We start from the raw sequence: 27,196 nt of genomic DNA on the forward strand, positions 1-27,196 counted from the left end.
ATGGGTAATAGGCGAGCAGATAAAGAAGCAAAAGCGGTAGCATTAAGGGACCCTATAAACTTGGTCCTAATAACCAAAGGAAACCAGCAACCCCCTGAGACACTATCTGAGGTTACACCCCAAGGAGAGTCGGAAGCCCTAGCTTACATAAAGCAGGTCCACCAGCTCACTCACCTGGGGACAGGGAAACTACAGCAGCTCCTGCAAAACCAGAGGGAATTGTACCCTCTGGCAGCCTCAAAAAAGAAAGAACTGGCAGATCGCATAGCCAGAGAATATCAGACATGTCAGATTATAAACGCCTACCCCACCAAAGCTCCTAATAGAAAAAGACTAAGGGGAACTCGACCTGGGCAGTTCTGGGAAGTCGACTTTACTGAAATTAAACCTGCAAAATATGGACTTAAATACTTACTAGTTTTTATAGACACCTTTTCAGGATGGGTTAAAGCCTACCCAACTAAGAGAGAAATGGCCCAGGTCGTAGTCAAGAAGATTATGGAAAAATTTTTCCCCGGTTCGGTCTACCAAAGTTAATAGGGTCAGATAACGGACCCGCATTTGTAGCCCAGGTAAGTCAGGGTGTGGCCAAGATATTGGGGATTGATTGGAAATTGCATTGCGCATACAGACCCCAAAGCTCAGGACAGGTAGAAAGAATGAACAGGACAATTAAAGAGACCCTAACCAAATTAGCTATAGAGACTGGCTTGAAGGATTGGACCATGCTCCTGCCTTATGCCCTGTTCAGGGCCTGGAATACCCCCTCTGCTCTCATGTGTAATCTAACCCCTTATGAAATCTTGTATGGAGCGCCACCTCCAGTCAAAGACATATCCTCCATTCTAGAGATTAATAGTTCCCTCCATACCCCCTTGCTTGACAGGCTGTGAGCCTTGAAAAAAGCCCAGCAGTTCCTGTGGCGGCAGCTCTCCACCTCCTTCCAGCCAGGAGATAACAGAATTCCACATCAATATCAGGTGGGAGACTTCGTCTACGTCCGCCGCCACCAGGTACAGACTCTTGAACCTCGCTGGAAAAGACCGTATCAGGTACTCTTGACCACCCCCACCGCAGTCAAGGTCGATGGCATCGCATCCTGGATCCATGCATCTCATCTCAAACCTGCGCCTTCGCCCTCTGAGTCCCAATGGAAACTGGAAAGGACTTACAATCCTCTCAAGCTGCGGGTTCGTAGGGTTACTACTCCTTCTCCTCCTTCCCCTAGGGGAACCCAATTCCAACCTGCATAAGCCTTGGAAATGGACAATAACCAGATGGGATGATGGGAAGACTATAAAAACTTGGGAGGGAGCAGGGGAGCCTTCTTTTCTAGGGACCCCTTGTAATCTTACCACTCTGGGGAATGAGCCCTGTTGCGACCTGACCCCCATCTACCTATGTCCTGCATCCAATCAGGGAAAAAGTTACTGTAACAGCCCAGGACACTATTACGTCATGCGACTGGGACAGCGACCATAAACTCACCCTCTCTGAGGTTACGGGACAAGGAACTTGTATAGGTAACCCTCCTCCCCACGTTAAAATCTTATGTGCCACCATTAATCAAACCCAAGATAATGATAAATTCCTTCAACCTCCCCCAGGTTTAAAGTGGGCATGTAACACTGGAATTACCCCTTGTGTATCTACAAAGGTTTTTAACAACTCTGTCAACTATTGTGTGTTGGTTTCTACATACCCCCGAATTCTCTATCATTCAGGGACAGAATTAGAAACTATACTATTAAGCCAAACCAGATACAGAAGGGAACCAATCTCAATAACCCTGGCAGTTCTTATGGGGGTAACCGCTGCTGCCGGTATAGGCACAGGGACTGCTGCCATTGTACATAGCAATCAACAAACCAGTCAATTACAGGCCGCAATAGATCAAGACTTAAACGAAATAGAGAGATCTGTCTCAGCCCTTCAGAACTCTCTAACCTCCCTTTCAGAAGTAGTTCTGCAAAATAGGCGAGGACTTGACTTACTTTTCCTTAAAGAGGGGGGACTATGTGCAGCTTTAAAAGAACAGTGCTGTTTCTATGCGGATCACTCTGGTGTTGTTAAAGAGTCCATGACAAAACTCAGAGAGCGCCTTCATGAAAGACAAAAAGAACGAGAGGCGCAACAGGGGTGGTTTGAATCTTGGTTTACTAAGTCCCCCTGGTTGACAACGCTATTATCTGCTCTTGCTGGGCCTTTAATTGTGTTACTTTTAATAATAACTATAGGACCATATATTCTAAATAGAATTATACAGTTTTTACAAAGGCAGATTGGAAATGTCAAATTAATGCTCATCAGACAACAGTACTCAGTATTAAATAACCCAGAAAATCTCTAAGATTAGAGATATGTACAAAAAGGAGTGGGGAATGTAAAGAAGGATTTTATAAAACTTAACAGTAGCTAACTTTTCTTATATAAAGAAGGATTTTATAAAGAAAAGAGTTATGGGCCCCATCAGGCTAAAACAACCCGGGACTTCCCAGGGGCGGTTATCTGCTGCCTTTGTTATGCAAGGTTTTCTGCTGCCTTGGTTATGCAAGGTTGTAACTGCCGGAGAAAGTTTATCTAAGAATGCAACTGAGAAGGTTGAGTAAGGGAGTTTTGCACGAGACAGCTGCTTCTTGCAAGAAGCAGCTCCCATGACTCATGCGCGAAAAATGTTTGTTATCTGCTTCTTGCAAAATGTTCGTTATCTACTTCCTACATAAAGCAGAACCTGTAACTAATGTTCAACCCTCAAACCCCACACCCTTATCCTGGCCCTCAAAAGGCTTCCCAAAACCCAGGTTCGGGGCTCTCTGTTCCTGCGTGTTCAGTGAGCCCCACGCATGTGTGGTAAATAAACCCCTTGCGTGTTGCATGAGAGAACGTCTCTTGGAGTCTTCCTTTGCGTGGCAAAACTCTCGAATTCTCGAATTCTTACAGAAAGAAAAACATCTATACCATAATTCAGGAATCATAATCATTTGATAATTCTTAATTTGTGGTTACAATTCTTCCCTTTTATTTTTGTCCATTCCTCAATCTTGACGGGTCTGGGTGATGACCATTCTAGCTTCTTCATGCTGAAAACAGGCATCATCCTTATAGGTTGGAGGAATGAAGCTGGTTGTTCTTGGAGAGACCAATACTTCCAGGTTTCAGAGTTAAACTGGCATAGGAACAATCCTGAGGCCATAAGTGTCTGAAAAATAAACTGAATAATTAAATTGAGGAAATAACACTTTATAGATTTTTAGATAGAACCTGGGGTGTTCCTTAGGGTTTCCAGGAACACTGTTGCATGGGGCTTGGTACACTGTGATATTTGGCAATATTCACCTGAAATTTTGCATAAAAGTAACCTCCAGCATGACCTCTTGACTCCATTTGAAATCCCTTAGCTACTAAAACTTTATTTTGTTTTATTTATTTTCTCTTTTAGTCAGCCAGTCCCACAATGCCAGTGTCAGGCTCATCCATGGAAGTCATGTCCCATGTTGCCAGGAAGAATTATACCCCTGGAAGTCATGTCCCACATAGCAGAGACAATGGTGAGTTTATTTGCAGAGTTTGGCTTAGAGAGAGAGAGAGACCACATCTAAGCCACAAAAGAGGTTCTCTGGGGATGAATTTTTGGCATCAATTATAAGTAGGCTAGCTTTGCCATTATGAAAATAAGTCTCATAAGGGCAAGCCTTGAGATTGAAGGCTTGGCTTATCAAATTGAGAGTGCTTATCACATAAAAGAATAGCAGGAATTCCTCAGTTGGAGGAGTTTAATTGTTCCACAGTTTTTTTCACCAGTCCCTCAAGGGACCTTGCAAATACTTCTTCATTTTATGCCTAAAACACTCTGAAATGCATCAGAGAATTGTATCAACTTGTACAGCATATTAAGATCTCATTCACTGTTCTAGGTCCCTTGCCACAGAAACTTATCAGAAAGGTTAAATTAGTGTGCCACAGAAAATTTTGTACAAAATAATTCTCTCTTCCTTTGGTCACTTTATCTCTTCCTAGCACAGAAGTTAGGTCTTAAAATACAGATATTATCTTTTACCCTGTATTCTGATTTACCTTAGTCCTAAGCAGATGAGCTTTATTCACATCTCTAATTGAAATCTGATCTCTTTTTCAGCTTCTGCAACAGTTTCTGTATGGAGTAATGTTGATTTTCTGAGCTGGAGAACTCAACTATTAAGTCTCAGGTATCACAGATACCCAGAAGTTCCAGGGAACTACCAGATTATACAACAGAAAGCAAAGCATCTCAGAATTTAAATATAACAGGTACAGTTCAGAAATAAATGTGCTTGCTGTTAAGAGCTTACAATCTAGGCCTTAATTTTCTTATGAGCATTTTTTAAATGATGTTATTTTCAGAAATAAAAACACTTGACAATTTACTTATTGGAGTACTCAACCCCAAACCTTAGCAAAAGGTTTTTTTTTAACTGTCTCACCTTTACACATTTACCAGGATTATGTTAATTAACAGTAGAATATAATTTATGTACTTGCCTTGCTTCTTCTTTAAAGTCCTACTTTGTTGAAGATGCAGTTCTGACTTTTAGCTGATTTTTAGAGACACATTAGAGCAAAGTAACTGACAAGCAAATTTGATTGTTTCCATGATCTGAAATCTTCTTTTAAGAATAACTAAAACCATGACTAGCAATGTCATATTTTTGTATAACATCCTGCTGATCAGAATCAAGATATAACATCAACAGTGAGGACATTATCAAATCTCTAAGAATTTTATACAATCTCTAAACAGATGAATAACATTTCATCTACACAAATTTAACTAACCGAAGGATAGAAAATCTCTTTTAATTATTGGGCTATATCCCAAACACTTCCTATGTAATAATCACTTCACTTTTACAAGGTAAAAGAACAAATCCTGTCCAACGGTTTGTAATAAAAGACATTCTTTGTCTCTTGGGTTTGATTTGGGGAAGGGGTAAAAGGTTAAAAGTTGTCATGTTTGAACACTATGCTGAAGTGGAAAATGGGTCACTGTGAAACAATATTTAGTTCCTTACTTAACTAAACTGACAACAAAAAGTCTTCTGAAAATAAAGGATGATAAGGTCAACATAAATAACAATAAGGGTATTGTTCTGATATGAAACAGAATCTTTGTCTTCTAGACAGATTATTTAGATGGTTAAGAAAAAATTTTTATAACCTTTCATTAAGGGCAGACCAATAATCTGCATTATTTAAAGAGAGAAAACTAAACTTCAGTTTTGTTTTAATACATAGTTTAACCTGAAAACCTCCTAAAAACATTACAACAAGCCTATCAATTTGGGGTCAGCATTGACTATGACAAACAGAATTCACTTTCACAGCCTTTCTAGAGCTTTCTTTACAAGGTAAACAGGTCTTGTCTTACACATTAAAACTAGCCATTTACAGACCCACACTCACTCAGACAAGCTTATCAAATTTTTGTCAGCATTGACTACAACAAAATTCACTTCCACAACTTTCCATATTCACCCAGGCTGTGTCCTACCTATTCTTAAGTATAAAACTGCACCTTTCTTTTATAAAGCACATCCTGTATAATTTATATGCCACATACCTTAAGTTATCAAAAAGACATTACAAAGCACAATTATTTTAAAAGTTTGTCAAACTCATAATTTAATTTCATTAAACATGAAATTACATTTTAAAGATTTAGTAGACATAATGTTCCTTTTTCCATTGTTAAATCCTTGTTTTCATAACATCCTAAAATTATGAACAACCTCAAAAGAATCAAAATCTGGAATATATACCAAAATTGTTTAATTTTTTTCTAAGCATAAAATCAGGAATCCTTTTCCATAGCTTTCAAGGATATTTTCTCTTACTTACTGAAATTTAGCAGTTAAATCTTACTCAATTACCCTCATATCCCAAGGCTATTTGTATTTTAATAATGCATTTACTGTTGCACAGTATGCCGATTTGAATCTGTGGTGGACCCCAGAAAAGCCATGTCCTTTAATATTTATTAAATATTGCTGGCTGGGAACAGTTTGGTTGTTCCCATGGAGATGTGACCTATACAACTGTAAGTGGTAACTTTTGATCACATAGCTTCCATGAAGTTGTAACTCCACCCATTAATCCTTTAAAAGAGGAAACATTTTGGTGAGAGGCTTTTATTAGCACCACGAGAAAGCCACAGAAGAAATGAGCAGAGCCACGAGGCTGAGAGAACCACAGAGTACACCAGCCAGTGACCTTTGGAGACAAAGAAGAATACCCCTGTGGGAGCTTCATGAAACAAGAAGCTCAGAGAAAAAGCTAGCAGACTGCCACCATGTTTGCCACATGCCTTCCTAGTTGAGAGAGAAATGCTAAACCCATGGGCCTTTCTTAAGCAAAGGCAACCTGTTCATAGTGCCTTAATTTGGACATTTTTATAGCCTTGCTTCTATTGGGACATTTTCTTCACCTTAGAACTATAAATTAGCAACTTAATAAACTCCTGTTTTTAAAAGCTATTCCATTGCTGATACATTGCATTCTGGCAGCAAGCAAACTAGAACATAGGTACTGTTAGAAGAGTATAATTTTAAATTGGAGAATTCTCTCAGAACAAGCATGGCCTATTCTACAATATATGTTCTGTACCTACCATTTCTAATCTCCTGGCCCAGTAGAAAGAATTCTAAACCAAGCCCACCCTCCCCAATCTTCCCACACCCAACCCTTCCCCCATAGCTGCCTTCGCTGGTTGGCCCTGGGGGCAGGAATAGGTGAAACAGAAACAAGAGGTCTCCTTTAAAAAGTTTTAAATGGTATGATGGGATTTAAGACTCCTAAGGTGGCCTTAGTGTTGGTGAGAGCTCCTATGCCCACCTTTTAATTGTTTCCAATTATAAACCTATTTCATCTAAAGCTGTAGCCCAGACAATTGGAAAGAGTCTTTGCCTTTCCCTGAGACAGCCCTCTACTGCCTTCAGAAAATTCCAGGGGTGGTTTCTTTCTAATGTCCAGGTTTGATTACAGGTACTGAGCCTTTGAATCCTGGTGCCTAGAGAGTTTTCTTAATACTATTTTTTTTTGGAGGGGGGGGGAACTCCAGGAGTACTAATTATATTTATATATAATGTATTTATCTTTAAGCCAATTTTGAATAGGGGTTTCAATAATATTTGTTTGCCAATTTGGATTACCATCCAAGGGTAGGAAAATATACATTGTACAGACACAAATAGAAAGTTAAGACACACAACAAAACAGTAACAGAAATATAAAGCTTACCAAGTTGAAGTCTACCTTTCCAACCTTTCTGATTTGCTTGAGTATTATAAATCCTCTTGGGCCTCTCTGCTTGTCTACTCCTATAGGCACTTGCTAGAGGGCTAGAAGTTTTGTTGGTGTCTCTGCTGCTGATTTTAAAGAGTGGCCATGGCCAAATTGAGTACCCTGGCTGGAATGGAAGAGGGAGACCATTTCTATCTCTGGGTCTTCACTGATAAAGAGGGATACAGAGGAGGAGGAAGAGGTAGGGGAGCTTCCTCCTTTCTTGATCTATTGGTCCCTCAGTTACAGGGTACAGGTAGAGCAAATGAACGCATTAATAAAGATTCTGTAAGATCCTCTGAATTTGAATGAGGGAGGACTTTTTTTTTTCTTCTTTACTGGTCAAACCTCATATTTTCTCATAACTCAGGTTGCTAGGAGAGACAAAAAAAGGATTGAACATACATCATCCCATCCCATCTCCGATCTATCTTACAGGACAACTCTAACTTCAATACAGTGTTCTTTTCTATACAGTCATTCTCAGGCCGTTTCTCTCCTAATTGTGAATCACATTGAGACCCACTTGTCACAGAAATAAACTATTCCTTGTTTTTTCATAGACTCATAACTAAAATCTTGCCAACTTTTCAAAATATAGCCCAAAGGGGTACATTTAGGAATGTTACCAGCAGTAGAATTTCCCATTCTAAAGAATTTCAGTAATCAGTAATCAACTGGGAATACCTGACCAATACAAATGCAATACCAAACTAAATAACAATTAAAATAGACACTTAACACAATTTAAGTAACACACCAATTAATAACTAAACCAGCACACCAATTAACAATTAAATAGACATTAAACACTTACTATACCTAGATAACATACCAGTTAACATTTAAACAGGCATTCTGAATTTCATTAAGTACCAATTAATTGTTGGTTTACTTATTTTCCAGGAGCGTACCCAGCAGACAAACTCTCATTTCTCCAATGACCCCGGATTTCTGTTGGTGAGTTTTCTGGGTTCTGAACCCCCCTTACTTTGGTTAAGTTTCTGGCCTTTGGTTCTGTGGATGTCTGTTGGCTTTATAGGTTTTAGGATTACTTTCAATCAGAAAAAAAATGATGTGCTGGTTGGAAACTGTTAAGTACCCCAGAAAAGCCAAGTTATTCTAATCCTGTCTTATGGGGATAGTCTTTTTATGGGTGGGCCCTTTTAATCAAAAGTTTGCTTCCATAAAGACGTGATGTGTCTAGTCAAGGTGGATCCTAACCTGCTTACTGGATTCTTATAGGAGAGAGACATTTTGGAGAGGACACAGATGTTTGGAGATGCTAAACTAAGAGATGAAATTCAGAGTTTTCCCCAGAGATAAAAATTGAGGACCCACAGATGCTTACAGAGGAAGCCCCTGGAATCAGAAGCTAAAGGCAGTAAACCAGGAGTGAGGACCAGCAGGTGCAGGCCGCATGCTTTCTAAATGACAGAGATGTTGCAGATGCCAGTGGCTTAAAAATCTTAAAAATCAAGATTTCTTTCTGAGGATGCCTTAATTTGGACATTTTCATGGCCTTAGAACTGTAGATTTGTAACCTAATAAATCCCCTTTGTAAAGGCCAAACCATTTCTGGTATAGTGCATTCTGGCAGCATTAACAAACTGAAACATTGCCATCAAGCACTCCAGCTGGTTTATTTATAAGAATTATGGCCCTGCATCATGTAAATTCCTATCTTGCTGGCCCTGACATACTAAAGAAAATCTTAAATTACAATGAATATGGCCAAATTAGTGTCTATGTATTTACAATTAGAATATAAGTGCTGTAAAATCAAACAACCTCAATGGAATACCTTTATAAAATTGGTATGAAAGCTTTCAAATTTTCAGATTACAAAATTGTCTCTCTTCAAAAAACAAATGCCAAATTAACAAAGACTCATGCATAAGTAAATGTGAAAAACTGTCTGAATCCTCTAAATTTTCTGAAGCTGCCTCAGCTCCTCCTGTGCCTTCCTGTTCTCTTATTTATCCTAGCTTTGAGAAGTTCCCTTTTTATAAAGAAGGCCCTGAAGCTCCTTCAAACCCCTCCCTTCTTAGCCCCTTCTGAAATCAAACCTAATAAAGGAGGCTCAGAAACTACCTCTCTCACTCACACTCCTTGGAATAACACTAAATAAAGTGAGAGCCATGACCAAGGAAATTCCAAATCCTATTAAAGGTCCCCCCCCCCAAAATGGAATGTGTTTTTTAATTAGTATGTTGAAACAGCCAAAAGAATATCTGATTCCAAAATTGCTTCTTTAAAGGACTTCTTACAGAGCTTAAAATATAAATAAATAAACATCTAGCCTGAATAACCTTCTGACTGAAAACTCTGGACTGGATGTTGCTTCTCTTTCCATTTCTTCTTATCCTACTTAGCTTCCTTTGTGTTCCCCCCTTGTGTCCTTCTTGGCCCGAGTACTAAAATTTGGCAAATAAGACCAGACATTCTGAGACTGCCAGAATAACATCCTTAGTAACTTTGAGCCCCTAGACAAGGACAAATATCAGGGCTATAGTTAAGTAATTTCCCAATCCTAAAATGAATCAGAAAAACAATTTTTGTAGGGAATTTAGAATTGTAACTGGGGTTTATAACTCAGAATTGCCTGCTCTTTTTCTTTTTTTTAAAATTTTTTAAATTTTGTTAAAATACCAAAAAACACCAAATGCAAACATTCGTAATTTCTGATCATTTCGTTCTACATATATAATCAGTATTTCACAATATCATCACATAGTTGCATATTATTCGTCATGATCATTGCCTGCCCTTTTTCAATTTGTACATATGGCTTTAAGTCTGAGTGATATGTAAAAAATAGAGAGATATCAAGACAGCTTAATGGGAAAAGCTGGAAAATGATATATTGAACCCTACAAGCATTACTGGTAAGAATGCTCCCACAAAGTCATGTCAAATTGCTAGAGACTCCCTACTATAACCATCAACCATAGTTAATAGTACAATTATAATCATATTCTTTGATCAATTGTAACAAATGTACCAGTAAGGAGAGGTGTTAATAATTTGGGGTGAGGGCAGGTTATATAAGAACGCCACACTTTCTGCATGATTTTTCTATAAACCTACAACTTCTCTAATTAAAAAAAAACTGCTAAGGACTTTGAAATCCATACCAAAGCTTTTCCTCGAAAAACTAAAAAACCCTGATCAGTCAATAATTCAAACTTGTAAACAAGAAAAAATGAAAGAAAAGTTGAATCTGTAGGATTAAAATAAATTATTGTCTCAGACCTTTAACTTCACTCAGGCTTTACACCAATCAAATGTGGGGTTCTCTACCTGATGTACATAACAGCCAAGCTATGACACCAGGGTTTCAAAGGGAAAAAGAGTTTATCACTACATAAAGCAAGAACAGATGACCTATCTTTCTAAAATCTGTCTCCCTGTGTCTAAAGAATTTAGTGATTTTATGGATTCAAACAAGGGGAGGTAAAGGTGTTACCATTACAGTAACAAGTATAATTAAAAAAAAATGTAAAGGAATAGAAAAAAGTTAAAGTAACCATTACAACCATTACAGTAACAAGTGTAAACAACTATAGCATCATGTAAAGGAGTGGAAAGTAACTTAAAATAACTATAAACTACTATAGTACCATGTGAAAGAGTGGAAAGTAATCATCACAATAACAAGTACAAACAAGAATGGTTCTATGTAAAGGAGTGGAAAACAATCATTACAATAACAAGTATAAGCAACTACAGCACCATTAAAGAAGTGGAATTGAGCTAGAACTTTATGAAAATAACCATTATAATAGTAAGTATAAATGCTGCAGTCAGCAGTTAGTTCTGAGCTGACACAAGTAACTCTGTTAATAAACATTAGGGATTCTGACTCTCAGGGATGAGCCACGACCTAGTATCATGGGAATGAGGAAGCCTTCTTGTCCACAAGGTGGAAGGGAGGAATGAGATAAAATAAAGTCTCAGTGGCTGAGAAATTGCAAACAGATTCGAGAGGTTATCCTGGAGATTTTTCTTATGCATTATATAAATATCCCTTTTAGTTTATGGCATATTGGAGTGGCTAGAGGGAAGTACCTGAAACTGTTGAGCTGTGTGCCAGTAGCCTAGATTCATGAAGAACACTGTATATATAGCTTTTACAATATGACTGTGTGATTGTGAAAACCTTGTGTCTGATGCTCCTTTCATCTAGGATATGGACAGATGAGTAAAAAAAAAAAAATAAGGATAAAAAATAAACAATGGGGGAAGTAAAGGGTAGAAATTGGGTAGACTGAAATACTGCACATTATTGAGAGGGAGAGGTAAGATGTATGGGATGCATACGTACCTTTTTTCTTTTTATTTCTTTTTCTGGAGTGATGCAAATGTTCTAAAAATGATCATGGTGAAGAATGCACAACTATATGATGATATTGTAAGCCATTGATTGTATAATATGTATATTTCTCAATAAAAATACATTTTTAATTTAAATATTTAAAACATAAAGTAAAATAAACATTAGGGGTTTGTCTTCATGATCATAAGACTCTAAAGTTGTAAAACAGGATAAGGGTGGTACAAGTGGGACTAGTCACAAGGTTTTTAAAATCACAAAATAAAGATCATATTGCTATACAATCATCAAAGATCAAGGTAGTGGGTTACAGTTCAGTGGGTTTCAGCAATTTCAGGTATTTCTTTTTGGCTAGCCTACAATATATTAGAGAGTAAAGAAAAGGTATCTATATAATGATTCAGTCATCATAATTATTTGTTAATCCTTATTTTCTCAGTTACAGTCTTTCATCTTTTGCTGAAGCATTTGAAGGAACACTGTCATTAATTATCAATGAACTTAAACCTAATCTTCAGAAGTTGGTGCAAAAACATAAACTTGAATTAACATTTGCTCCTTTAAATGTACTTATTAAATTAGCTGAAGATTTAAATAAAAATAATATTGTCCAGACCTTTTCAAAAAATTGTAGATATTCTTTAATTAATACTCAAAAGGTTCTAAGAAATATAATAATTTTAAAGTAGTCTCTTAACCAAAACATTTGCCAAAGAAAAAAAAATGATAGAAAATTAAATATATATACTGGGCAAAAGACAAAAAGCCAACTTTTGTATAAATTTTATAACTTTTATATAGTAAGTTTTATATCTCTGTGTTTTATCTTTCAGTGTCTCTAAATCTTTTCTAATTCATTTCTGAAAATTTTAGGATATAAATCCTATTTTTAAACTAATTTAATATTATTATTTTAAAAGGAAACAATTATGCTTTCTAAACTATCAATGTTAAATACAGAAATAAAAAGCATGCATTTTTGGAAATGTCCTTCCTTAATATATACAGGTTTACTGATAAAATAAGCTAATATTATATCTACTAGATATTTAATTTAAATAATATACATATGAATTTACATTTAACGAAGTTCAGTCATTACTCAGACAAAGTTAAAAGTTCTTTTACTTTTTCAGACAGTGTTAAAAGATACAAAACAAAATAGTTTATATGGCTAAGTTATTTCTAATGGTGTCAGGAAATCATTTTGGAGGTTACTCTTATGCAAATTTTAGCCAGAGATCACAAATTGCCAACAGTATGCAAAGCCTCAAGCAACAATGTTCCTGAAAATCTTTCAGATACCTGGACACCCTAAGCAATCCATAAGGTAAAGAATTTACTTAACTATTTAATCTGAAAGACAATCAGAGTACCCCAAATATCCAACAACCACAAACAACTTGCATAATGTTCCTTTTCCTTAAGAAACCCTTGCTTGCCTTGAAATGCCAAGGAAGAGCATAATTTGGGTTGCTACCTCAATCTGTGCTCCCCAAATCACAACTCTATGACCCCAAATACATATTTGGCAGATGCCATTACAGGGTGACAGAACAGGATCTGAAGCAACCACTGACCTCTGTGGAGCCATCATTGCTTTGAATTTGGTACCAGCCACAATCCCTTGAGTTCTATCCTCAACAGCCCTGCATTCCTATTGATGAGTTCTCTTGGCACTGCATCTCCCTCTTTTTGGTTGAGGTTCTAGCCTTTCTTTGTGTGTCTTCTGATAAAGTACAAATCTGAACTTTGGTTCTTTTGGCTTGGGCCAGGGACAACAGCTGATTTGGTGAACTTCAATTCATTTGGTTTGCATTTTTAACAGTCCTGTTCCGGTCTAGTCTTGTGGCAGAAGCCTCTTTGCATTTGTCCTTTTTGGTATACAAGGAAAATGTCCTTGTCTGTTGAGTACTTAAATGTGACTTTAAAAATTACCATTTTGATAATAAGATCTTTTCAGTGAAGGGATACCCTCCTAACAGTCAATTTGACTTGTGTTCTGACTGAGCAATCACATACAGTTATGACTTCCACATCGTGATTGCCCCCATATATTGATACATCACAGATTGGCATAAAAAATTAACGGGAGATGTTTTGGGAGTTTTGTGGAAGCTGCAGGTGACATGCAAAGGCTGGCAAATCACACAAAGGCTTGAAATGTAGAGATATGTTAAAAAGTTTAATAACATAAATGCACAAAATATATGTACTGTTATGCATACTGTTACCTGCATAGTATGTATTTTACTGCTTAATAACATAAATGGTCAACTACACAATTATTTTTTCTTAAAATTAATTTTATGGTAAAAGAACTGTGGTTCTATACACTGGTTTGAGGATGCCAAGTGCGTTTACAGCAATCTCTCATGACATTTCACAATGATCTCACAGTGATCTTTGTATCTTGAGTTTCTTGTACCTTGTGTTGTTTAAACACCATGGGCTCTATTATTATCATGGGCCCCAAATATAGTACATGTTCCTAGTGGTTTGGGAAGTGCTCTCAAGAAACAAAAGAAAGTGGTGAACTGAAGAAAAAATTAGAACTGTTAAATATGCTTCATTCAGGTAAAATGGCTACTGTAGTTGGCCACTGTTACTGAGTCAACCATAAGGCACCTCAAGAAAAAAAAAAAGAAAGAAATCCCTGAAGCAGTTGCTGCAGCTACATCAACAACTTAAAGCATCATTTGCATGAACCACGAGATTTACATTTCTCCCTTGTAGAAAGTGTAGAAAAAAAAACATTCTTTTGGGTGTAGGATTGTTACAAAAGAGGTATTCTGGTAAACTCTGGCATCATAGGAGAGAGGGCTAAGTCCTTTTATGATTCCTTAAAGGAAAATGAATTTGAAGTGTCTACCCCTTTGGATTTCCAGGCCTGTAAAGGCTGGTTTGAAAATTTAAAAAAATAGATTTAGTCTATGCAATGCAAAAGTAACGGAAAAGGGCTGATGGGCCAAGATGGTGGCTTAGCGAGGTGTGGGATTTAGTTTGTCCTTCAGAGCAGCTAGGAAATAGCCAGGAACAGTGTGGAACAACTGCTGGGCCACATCAGTGACTGGACACACAGTGTACCCCAGCCTGGATCAGCTGGACCAGCTGCGAGCCCACCAAGAACCATGAGTCCCCCAAGCTGTGGTGGCTGGCACCCCTCCCCACAAGCTGGTTCCCAGATAGGAGAAGAAAGAACTTTACCAGATGTGAGGGCTAAGCACAACCAAGCTCCAATTGTGGAATTAATTAACAGTCTGACTACTAAAAATGGGTCCCCAGCTCAGCTGAACTTTGAGTCAAAGCGGAGGTTGCTGCTTTTTGCCCTGGCACAAAAGGGGCAAGGTAGATAGAAAAAGAAAAAAAGAAACAGATGTTTTTTAGATCAGATAACACATAATACTTTAAAGGGTCTGAACCCTGAAGAAAAGGAGGGAGCACATAGGACCTGAAGGTATGCAAAGCAACATACCAACTTAGGCTCTTGATTGGCAAACCTGAGGAATGGGGGTCCTTCTCTGAAAGGATTTTTCTCTTTAATTTTTGTGGCTGTGTTTCTATGGCTTGACTACTCTTTGGATACAACTGCAAGGCTTCTCGGGCTCCAACTGCCCCAGGCATAAGCAGAATTAAGCTTGTTTGAGTGTTTGTTTGGAGCCTGTGCCTTCCATGGGAGAGGGGTGGGGCCCAGATCAGGTGGATTCCCTCCCTCAAGGAATTCAGATCCCAGGGTCTGGAAAAGTGAAGTGATTAAAGCCAGCCTACAACTTGTCCTCTGTCTCAACCATGCCCCCAGCAGGGAGAGTCTGATGAAGTTAAAGATACCGCATCACCTTACGCTGGTGGGACCCACAGGCAGAAAAGCATCACATACTGGGCAGGGTAGGAAAAACAAAGGGTCTAGAGGCTTCATAGGAAAGTCTTTCAAACTTCTGGGTCTCACCCTCAGGGAAAACTGATGCAAGTGACTCTTTCCTCCTGAAAGGAAGACAGTTTGGTCTGGAAAATCTTGTTGGGGTCTACAATACCTAAGTAGACCCTCCTAAAGGCACCATACAGGCAGGGCAAAGAAAACAAGAACTGAAAAATTCTGATCTGTTAAACAAAACCTAAGCTAGAGGTCCAGAATAAGCTGAACTGAATGTCAAAGAACAGATAGAAAACAAAGTCATCCAGCAAGAAAATCCTAGGTAAAAAAAGGTGAAAATAATCACCAGAATAAGTTAATTAAGGTAATTAAATGCCTAGATACCAGCAAAAAATAATGTATCATACTAGGAAAATTGAAGATATGGGCCAGTCAAAGGAACAAGCTAACAATTTAAATGAGATACAGGAGTTGAAGTAATTAATTCAGAATGTTCAGACATGGAAAATGTCATCAAAAATCAAATCAATGAATTGAGGGAGGATATAAAGAGGGCAAGGAATGAACAAAAAGAAGAAATCAAAAGTCTGAAAAAACAAATCACAGGACTTATGGGAATGAAAAGTACAGTTGAAGAGATGAAGAAAACAATGGAAACCTAAAATATCAGATTTCAAGATGCAGAAGATAGGTTTAGTAAACTGGAGGATGGGATATCTGAAATCTGACAAGCAAAAGAAAATACAGGGAAAATAATGGAAAAATATGAGCAGGGACTCAGGGAATTGAATGCCAACATCAAGCACATGAATATATGTGTTGTGGGTGTCCCAGAAGGAGAAAAGAAAGGAAAAGGGGGAGAAAAACTACTGGAGGAAATTATCACTGAAAATTTCCCAACTCTTATGAAAGATTTAAAATTACAGATCCAAGAAGTACAGTGTACCCCAAACAGAATAGATCCAAATAGACATACTCCAAGACACTTACTAATCAGAATGTTGGATGTCAAAGAGAAAGAGAAAATCTTGAAAGCAGCAAGAGTAAATAATTCATCACATACAAGGGAAGCCCAATAAGACTATAAACAGATTTCTCAGCAGAAACCATGGAGGCAAGAAGACAATGGGATGATATATTTAAATTACTAGAAGAGAAAAACCAAGAATGCTATATCCAGCAAAATTGTCCTTCAAAAACAAGAGAGAAATTAAAACATGTTCAGACAAAAAATCACTGAGAGAATTTGTGACCAAGAAACCAGCTCTGCAAGAAAGACTAAAGGTAGCACTAGACACATATATGAAAAGACAGGAGAGAGAAGTGTAGAGAAGAGTGTAGAAATGAAGACTATGAGTAAAGGTAAAAAGAAGAAAAATTAGATATGACAAATAAAATCCAAAAGGCAAAATGGTAGGAGAAAGTACTGCCCATACAGTAATAACACTAAATGTTAATGGATTAAACTCCCCAATTAAAAGGCATAGACTGACAGAATGGATTAAAAAGCAGGACCCATCTATATGCTGTCTACAGGAAACACATCTTAGACCCAAAGATAAACATAGGTTGAAAGTGAAAGGTTGGGAAAAGATATTTCATGCAAATAATAATCAAAAAAGAGCATGAGTAGCTATACTAATGTTCAACAAATTAGACTTCAAATGTAAAACAGTTAAAAGAAACAAAGAAGGACACTATGTATTAATAAAAGGAACAATTCAACAAGAAGACATAACAATCATAAATATTTATGCACTGAGTCAGAATGCTCCAAAATACAGGAGGCAAACATGGAAAAGAGAGACACATCTATTACCATAATATACCATAATAGGTGGAAACTTCAATTCCCCACTCTCATAAATAGACAGAACATCTAGACAGAGGATCGATAAAGAAACAGAGAATTTGAATAATACAATAAATGAACTTAATAAACATTTATAGAACATTACACCCCACAACAGCAGGATACACCTTTTTCTCACATGCTCATTGATCATTCTCAAGGGTAAACCATATGCTGGATTCCAAAGCAAGTCTCAGTAAATTTAAAAAGAATGAAACCATACAAAACACATTCTCAGATCATAAAGGAATGAAGTTGGAAATCAATAATAGGCAGACTGCCAGAAAATTCACAAATATATGAGGCTCAACAACACACTCTTAAACAACCAGTGGGTCAAAAAGAAATTACAAGAGAAATTAGTAAATATTTCAAAGCAAATGAAAATGAAAACACAACATATCAAAATTTATGGGATGCAGCAAAGGCAGTGCTAAGAGGGAAATTTTCAGCCCTCAATGCCTATATCAAAAAAGAAGAAGCAGAAAAAATCAAGGAATTCACTGTTCACTTGGAAGAACTAGAGAAAGAACAGCAAACTAACCCCAAAGCAAGCAAAAGTAAAGAAATAATAAAGTGTTCTAGTTTGCTAGTTGCCAGAATGCAACACACCAGAGATGGATTGGCTTCTGATAAAAGGGTACTTATTTCATTAGTTCTTCAGAGGAAAGGGAGCTAACTTTCAATTAAGGCTCTTTCTTACATGGGAAGGCACAGGATGATCTCTGCTGGCCTTCTCTCCAGGCCTCTGGGTTCCAACAACTCTCCACAGGGTTATTCTTTCTGCATCTCCAAAGGCCTGAGCTGAGCTGCAAGTGCTGAGATGAGGTATGCTGAGCTGCTTGGGCTGTGCTACATTGCACTCTCTCATTTAAGCACCAGCCAATTAAATCAAACATCATTCATCACAGCAGCCATGACTCTTAGCTGACTGCTGATGTAATGAGCAACAGATGAGGTTCACATACCATTGGCTCATGTCCACAGCAACAGAAGTAGGTACTTTCACCTGACCAAGCTGACAACTGAATCTAACTACCACATAAAGATTAGAGCAGAAATAAATGAAATTGAGAACATGAAAACAATCGAGAAAATCAACAGAACCAGAAGTTGGCTCTATGAGAAAACCAATAAGATTGATGGACCCTTAGCAAAGTTGACAAAAAGAAGAGAGAGGATGCAAATAAATAAAATCAGAAATGGAAGAGGAAACATAACCACTGACCTTGCAGAAATAAAGGAAGTAATGAGAGGATACTATGAACAACTTCATACTAATAAACTTGACAATGTAGATGAAATGGACAACTTCCTAGAAAGGCATGAACAACCAACATTGACTCGAGAAGAAATAGACAACCTCAACAAACCAATCACAAGTAAAGAAATTGAATCGATCATTAAGAAGCTCCCCCAAAAGAAAAGTCCAGGACCAGATGGCTTCATATATGAATTCTACCAAACAGTCCACAAAGAATTAGCACCAATCCTGCTCAAACTCTTCAAAAAAATTGAAGACGAAATAAAGCTACCTAACTCATTTATGAAGCCAACATCACCCACATACCAAAGCCAGACAAATTACAAGAAAAGAAAACTACAGACCAATCTCACTAATGAAAATAGACACAAAAATCCTCAGCAAAAATTCTTGCAGATTGAATCTAGCAGCACATTAAAAGAATTATACACTATAACCAAGTAAAATTCATCCCAGGTGTGCAAGGATGGTTCAACATAAGAAAATCAATTAATGTAATACACCATATCAACAAATCAAAGCAGAAAAGCCACGTGATCATCTTGATTGATGCAGAAAAGGCATTTGACAAAATTCAATATCCCTTCCTTTTGAAAACACTTCAAAGGATAGGAATAGAAGGGAACTTCCTCAACATGATAAAGGGAATGTATGAGAAACCCACAGCTGACATCTTCCTCCATGGGGAAAAACTGAAAACTTTCCCCCTAAGATCAGGAACAAAACAAGGATGTCCACTACCACCATTGTTATTCAACGTTGTGCTGGAAGTTCTAGCTGGAACAATTAGATAAGAAAAAGAAATACAAGGCATCAGAATTGGAAAGGGAGAAGTAAAACTCTCACTGTTTGCAGATGATATGATACTATACGTCAAAAACCCTGAAAAATCCACAGCAAAACTACTAGTGCTAATAAATGAGTACAGCAAAGTGACTGGTTACAAGATCAACACTCAAAATCTGTAGTGTTTTTATACACTAGTAATAAACAAACTTAGGGAGGAATCAAGAAAAAAATTCCATTTACAATTGTAACCAAAAGAATAAAATACTTATGAATAAATTTAACTAAAGAGACACAAGACCTAAACAAAGAAAACTACAAGAAGTTGTTAGGAGAAATCAAAGACAACCTAAATAAATGGAAGGGCATACCGTGTTCATGGATTGGAAGACTAAATATAGTTAAGATGTCAATTCTACCTAAATTGATTTACAGATTCAATGCAATACCAATTAAAATCCCAAAAACTTACTTTTCAGAAATAGAGATACCAATAACAAAATTTATCTGGAAAGGTAGGGAACCCCAAATAGCTAAAAGTATCCTGAGAAAGAAAAATGAAGTCAGGTCTCATGTTACCAGACTTTAAGGTGTATTACAAAGCTACAGTGGTGAAAACAGCATGGTACTGGCATAAAGATAGATATACTGACCAATGGAATTGAATAGAGTGTTCAGATATAGACCCTCTCATCTATGGACAATTGATCTTTGATAAGGCAGTCAAGCCAACTCACCTGGAACAGAACAGTCTCTTCTATAAATGGTGCCTAGAAAACTGGATATCTATATGCAAAAAAATGAAAGAGGATCCATATCTCACACCCTATATTAAAATTAACCCAAAATGGATCAAAGACCTAAACATTAGATCTAAGACCATAAAACTGCTAGAAGAAAATGTAAGGGCATATCTTATAAATCTTATAATAGGAGGTGTTTCCTAGACCTTACACCCAAAGCAAAAGCATTGAATAAATAAATAAATAAGTGGGAACTCCCCAAAATTAAACACTTTTGCACATCAAAGAACTTCACCAAGAAAGTAAAAAGACAGTCTACACAATGGGAGACAATATTTGGAAACGTCATGTCAGATAAAGGTCTAGTATCCAGAATTTATAAAGAGATTGTTCAACTCAACAACAAAAAGACAGCCAACCCAATTACAAAATGGGCAAAAAACTTGAACAGACTTCGTAGAAGAGGAAATACAAATGGCCAAAAGGCACATGAAGAGATGCTCAACTTCCCTGGCTATTAGAGAAATGCAAATCAAAACCACAATGAGATATCATCTCACACTCACCAGAATGACCATTATCAATAAAACAGAAAATGAAAAGTGCTGGAGAGGATGTGGAGAAAGAGGTACACTTATCCACTGTTGTGGGAAAGTCAAATGGTATAACCGCTGTGGAAGGCAATTTGGCAGTTCCTTAGCAAACTAAGTATAGAATTGCCATATGACCCAGCAATACCATTACTAGGTATCTACTCAGAGGACATGAGGGCAAGGACACAAATGGACATTTGCACACCAATGTTTATAGCAGCATTATTTACAATTGCCAAGAGATGGAAACAGCCAAAATGTTCATCAACAGATGAATGTCTAAACAAGCTGTGGTACATACATATGATTGAATATTATGCAGCTGTAAGACAGAATAAAGTTATGAAGTATGTAACAACATAGATGTACCTTAAGGACATTATGCTGAGTGAGATTAGCCAGAAACAAAAGGACAAATACTGGATGGTCTCACTGATATGAACTAAAATTAATGAATGAACTTGGAGAATTTCAGTTAAGAACAGGAGTCATCTGGAGATAGAAATAGGGTAGATATTGGGTAATTGCAATTGAAGGGATACAGATTGTGCAATGGGACTGATTGTAAAAGTTCAGAAATGAATAGCACAATACTAACTGATTGTAGCACAATAATGTTGGAACACTGAATGAAGCTGAATGTGAGAATGATGGAGGGAGGAGGCCTAGGCACACAAATGAAATCAGAAGGAAAGATAGACAATAAAGACTGAGATGGCATAATTTAGGAATGCCTAGAATGTATAATGATAGTGACTGAATGTATAAATTTTAAAATGTTTTTGCATGAAGAAGAACAAAGGAATGTCAATAGTGCAGGGTGTTGAAAATAGACGGTAATTAATATTTTAAAACTTTAACTTATGCGTGAGACTAAAGCAAAAAATGTGTATTTGGTACAAAATTTTTATTTTGACTAGTGCATTTCCTAATATAATTCATGTGGACAGCTTAACAGAACACCATAGTACATGGAACCTTGAGTAGGGCATGAGATTTTGTTGGTTTGTCCAGAGTGATGCCCTGATAAATCCCAGAGTGATTTGAACACTGAATGAAAAGTACTTGCAAAGTCCCCTTGGGGGAATGATGAGAAAGGGGGAAATTTCAACTTCCCCAAGTGGAGAATTCTTGATTTTCTCACAAGCAATGGGGACAACCAAATCAATAGGCCAAGCCCCCAATCTTGGGGTTTGTTCATATGAAACTTAACCCCACAATGTATAGGCTAGGCCTACTTAAAATTAGGCCTAAGAGTCACCCCTAAGAGAACCACTTTTGTTGTTCAGATGTGGCCCCTCTCTCTCTCTCAGCCAACACGACAAGCAAACTCATTGCCCTCCCCCTCTCTACGTGGGACATGACTCCCAGGGATGTGGACCTTCCTGGCAATGTGGGACAGAAATCCTAGAATGAGCTGGGACTCAGCATCCGGGACTGAGAAAACCTTCTTGACTGAAAGGGGAAAGAGAGAAATGAGACAAAATAAAGTGTCGGTGGCTGAGAGATTTCAAACAGAATCAAACAGAGGTTATTCTTATGCATAATATAGATACCACTTTTTTAGTTAAGGTGTAATGAAGAGGCTGGAGGGAACTTCCTGAAAATGTAGATTTGTGTTCCAGTAGCCATCTTTCTTGAAGATGACTGTATAAAGATACAGCTTTTGGAATGTGACTGTGTGATTGTGAAAACCTTGTATCTGATGCTCCTTTTATTTACCTTATCAACAGATGAGTAAAACATTTGGATTAAAAATAAATAAATAATAGGGGGAACAAATGTCAAAATAAATTTAGTAGATTGAAATGCTAGTGATCATTGAAAGGGAGAGGTAAGAGTTATGGGATGTATGAATTTTTTTGTTTTATTTCTTTTTCTGAATAGATGCAAATGTTCTAAGAAATGATCATGATGATATACAACTATGTGATGATATTGTGAATTACTGATTAGATATGTAAAATGGAATGATTATATGGTAAGAATGTTTGTGTTTGCATGGTGATATGCTTAATAAACAAAATAAATTAATTAAAAAAAAAGTAATGGGAAAGGAAGTGTCTGCTGATCAATAGGCAGCTTGGGAGTTTGCGGAAACAGTGAAAAAAAAATTTTTGCATGAATTTTCCAGGTAGCAGGGCAGCATGTCTCAAATCCCTGTGTTGTGGAAGGGATAACTGTAAATATTTTGGTGGGCAAGGGACAGGCATTTAAATACTAGTTGAGTGCCTCCGCCTTCTGATGAAAAGCTTCGGCTTCTGAAGAACAAGCCTCCCATGAAAGGAATACGTGGTCATGGGTGGGCTCGATTGACACAAGGTCACCTGACACCCTCAAGACAATTTCCATGCAACTAGGGACACCTGGTCACAGGTTGGATGAAAAGAGAACAGGCTGTCCTCCAGGGAAAGCAAATATTCCATGAAAGGCACACTGTAAAACATCATACATCCCCAAAATCCATACAATTCTCCCCGGGCTTAGATTGTCAGATTGCTAACTATCAGAACTCTAAGCAAAATAATGGATTCTAAATCATCTAAAGAAATCTAATGGTGCACTGCTATCTAGGACATCAGCTGGCTTTATGTACAAAAATTATGGTCCTGCCTTATGTAAAATCTTATCTTGCTGGACCTGGAACACTAGAGAAAATGTTGGATTATATTGGCTATAATGGGGATCTTTCCATATGCCTAAATTAGTATATTTGCATTCTCAACTAGAAAATAGAGGTTCTAAAATGAAGTAATCTGAATGAGACACTTATTTTAATTGGTACCTGGAAATTTCCAAACTGAACACATTCTAAAATGTCCTCTCTTAAGAAACAAATACTAGAGGCTGAGGAGGTGGGGGGTGGGGGTGGGACGGTCAGCTAAGTGCCCAGAGAGGTGGCCTAGGAATGGCCCAGCCATGGTTGGGCGGGAGCTGCAGTGGTGGTGGCAGTTGGGGGCTGTGAGCACAGCGTGGGGCTGCCCCTTCTCCGAGGTGGCAGGGGCAGCAGGGGCTGCTGAGGGCATGGAGGGAGCCTAGAGCCAGGCAGATATATCAGCTGCCAACCGGAAAGACCAGATTGCTTTTCATGGCATGATGATCCATTTGCCCATGGAGATGAAGCCCAAGCTGGACCACGTCTTGCAGTCTCCCTGGGAGATTATAGCCCGTGGGTGGTTCCCTAGGAACTATACACTGAAGAGACAGCAGAGCTGGGAGCAATCATGCATGCCACGGTCACCAAGAAAATCATTAAAGCTGAAGTAGGTTATAAAGGGACACACCTGAAAGCCTTACTGATACATGAAGGAGGTCAGAAAGTTGTCAAAAACCTAAGCGGTATAGCCAAGACTGCAGTGGTAGAAGGGGAACCATATGCCAGTTATGATAGACACAATGCAGAATCCTTTCATTTGGACAGGATTCTGGGTTCTCGCTGAGCCCTCTTGATGGTTGGCAGATTCGATAATCTGCAGAGAGAGATCAAACCTGTTGCCGCAGAGCAGCTGTTGAGCACCTTGCTAACTGTAGGAAATAATACTTGCTTCTATGGGAAGTGTTATTACTGCCGAGAAACAGAGCCAGCCTATGCTGATGGAGACACAACGGAGGGAACTGTCACACTCTGGCTCCCAGACGTGTGGCCTCTGCAGAAACACTGACACCCATGGGACAGAACCCATGAGAGGCCAAACTGGCCAGGTGAGATAATGGAGAGTTACTGTGATGCTGTGAAGAAAATGTCCCCTTATGACCCTGGCCCATGCCTCCTGGACATCACTGACACAGCTGTGTTTGATTACCTGATTAGTATTAAAGCTGACTGCCATCACTAGGAGAGCTCTCAAGATGATAAAGGTGCAAGTATGTTCATCCTTCTCAATAATGCCAGAAACATCCGGGTTTCTACCTGGAATAGACTATACTACCTAAAGAACAGTGTACTGAAGTCTGCCTTAAAACCTACCATGCCATGGAGATAGATATAAGGTAGATATTGGGTAACTGGAGCTGAAGGGATACAGATTGTGCAACAGGACTGATTGTAAAAAATCAGAAATGGATAGCACAATACTACCTAATTGTAGCACAGTAATGTAAGTACGCTGAATGAAGCTGAATGTGAGAAGGATAGAGGGAGGAGGGCTGGGGCACAAACAAAACCAGAAGGAGAGATAGACAATAAAGACTGAGATGGTATAATCTAGGAATGCCTAGTATGTACAATGATAGTGACTAAATGTACAAACTAAAAAATGTTTTTACATGAGGAAGAACAAAGGAATGTCAATATTGCAGGATGTTGAGAATAGATGGTAATTCATACTTTAAAACTTTAACTTATGTGTGAGACTAAAGCAAAAAATGTGTATTTGGTGCAAAATTTATATTTTGACTAGTGCATTTCCTAATATAACTTATATAGACAGTTTAACCATAAGTACATGGAACCTTGAACAGGGCATGAGATTTTGTAGGTTTGTCCAGAGTGATGTCCTGATAAATCCCAGAGTGATTTAAACAGTGAATAACAACGTATTTGCAAAGTTCCTTGGAGGAATGGTGAGAAAGGGGGAAAATTCAGCTTCCCCATTTGGAGAAGGCCTGATATTCTCACAAGCAGTAAGGACAACCAAATCAATAGGCCAAGCCCTCAGTCTTGGGGTTTGCTCATATAAAACTTATTCCCATAAAGGATAGACTAACCCTACTTAAAATTAAGCCTAAGAGTCACCCCTAGAGAACCTCTTTTGTTTCTCAGATGTGGCCTCTCTCTCTCAGCCAACACGACAAGCAAACTCACTGCCCTCCCACTCTCTATGCGTGCCATGACTCACAGGAGTGTAACCCTCCCTGGTAACATGTAACAGAAATCCTAGAATGAGCTGGGACTCAGCATCAATGGGTTGAGAAAAACTTTTCAACCACAAGGGAGAAGAGAGAAATGAGACAAAATAAAGTGTCAGTGGCTGAGAGATTTCAGAGTCAAGAAGTTATCCTGGAGGTTATTCTTATGCATTATATAAATATCCCCTTTATAGTTTAAGGTGTATTAGAGAGGCTTGAGGGAAGTGCCTGAAACTGTAGAGCTGTGTTCCAGTAGCCATGTTTCATTAAAATGATTGTATAATGATATAGCTTTTGCAATGTGACTGTGTGATTGTGAAAACTTTGTTCTGATGCTCCTTTTATCTATGGTATGGACAGATGAGTAAAAAATATGGATTAAAAATAAATAAATAATAGGGAGAATAAATGCTAAAATAAATTGGGTAGAAGGAAATACTAGTGGTCAATGAGAGAAAAGAGTAGGATTATGATGTATATGAGTTTCTTCTTTTTTCTTTTTATTTATTTTTCTGGAGTGATGCAAATGTTCTAAGAAGTGATCATGGTGATTAACATATGTCTATGTGATAATATTGTGAGCTATTAAATGCATATCAAGTATGGAATGTTCATATGTTAAGAATGTTCAAGTTTATATGTTGCTTAGTTTTATCAATAAAAATTTTTTTAAAAATGAACAATAACAACAAAAATCTGCCATTGCCCATGACCCGATCTCCCTAGTGCTCTCTGGACTTCACCTGGACACCATGGAGCCATAGCTCCTGAACATCCTGCTACTGTAAAGCAGTGCACTGACCAGTTTGGAGTGGATTCTGTGCTGATAGAATATAGGATGCCTCTCTCCCATTTGTACTTCTCAACACAGAATATGTGAAACATCTTTTTACAAAGATAGAAAACCAGCACAACAAATTCTAAATGGTATCAAATGAATTGGAAATGGCCAGCATCAAGTTCTGTTGACAGGAGACAAGGTGGCCTTGGATGTCTTTGATGTTTTCTATAGCAGACACTAAAGGGAAGACTACAAGCTTCAGCCCACAGAGCTGTCCCTGCTGAATCACCTGACTCCCTTGGCATCATGTGCCCATTCTAGCATGTGCACTATGGTTAGTCTTAATTTCTCATGCCAAAGGACAAACAGAGAAGTGACTTGGGTTAATGCTGGCATTGTTTCTGGTGTGTGTATGTTTTAAGTTAAATCTTGCAGTCCTTTCTCTACATATGTGGATTTTCTGAAAACACTTTACAATCTCTATGTTGTTTTTCACCAGGACTAGTCAAATTGGAAAGCTATTGCCTCCTAAGAAGTGTCAGCAAATAAAACCTTGCATTCTATTGAACCAAAAAAAAAGAAAGAAAGAAAAGGAACAAAAAATACTAAATTAACAAAGACCAACAAAGTCTTATCTAAGTACATTATCAAGTTTGAAAAATTATCTGGAATAACTGACTCTGACTGTTCTAACCCTCTTTTAAACCCCTGCTGTGTTCTTTCCCTGTGTCCTAGCTTAGATGAAATCCCCTTCTATAGTGATAATATTTTCCAAATCCTACTGAAGACCCAGTGGGTATTATAAAAT

The 27,196-nt window shown here is 37.8% G+C and overlaps 1 pseudogene; it reads left to right on the forward strand.

Moving 5' to 3' along the window:
* On the forward strand, positions 1 to 26,487 carry LOC143683355 (glycosaminoglycan xylosylkinase pseudogene; annotated as a pseudogene).
* The last annotated feature ends 709 nt before the right edge of the window (positions 26,488 to 27,196 follow it).

Source organism: Tamandua tetradactyla, chromosome 5 (assembly GCF_023851605.1).
Source record: "Tamandua tetradactyla isolate mTamTet1 chromosome 5, mTamTet1.pri, whole genome shotgun sequence".
Taxonomy (NCBI): Eukaryota; Metazoa; Chordata; class Mammalia; order Pilosa; family Myrmecophagidae; genus Tamandua; species Tamandua tetradactyla.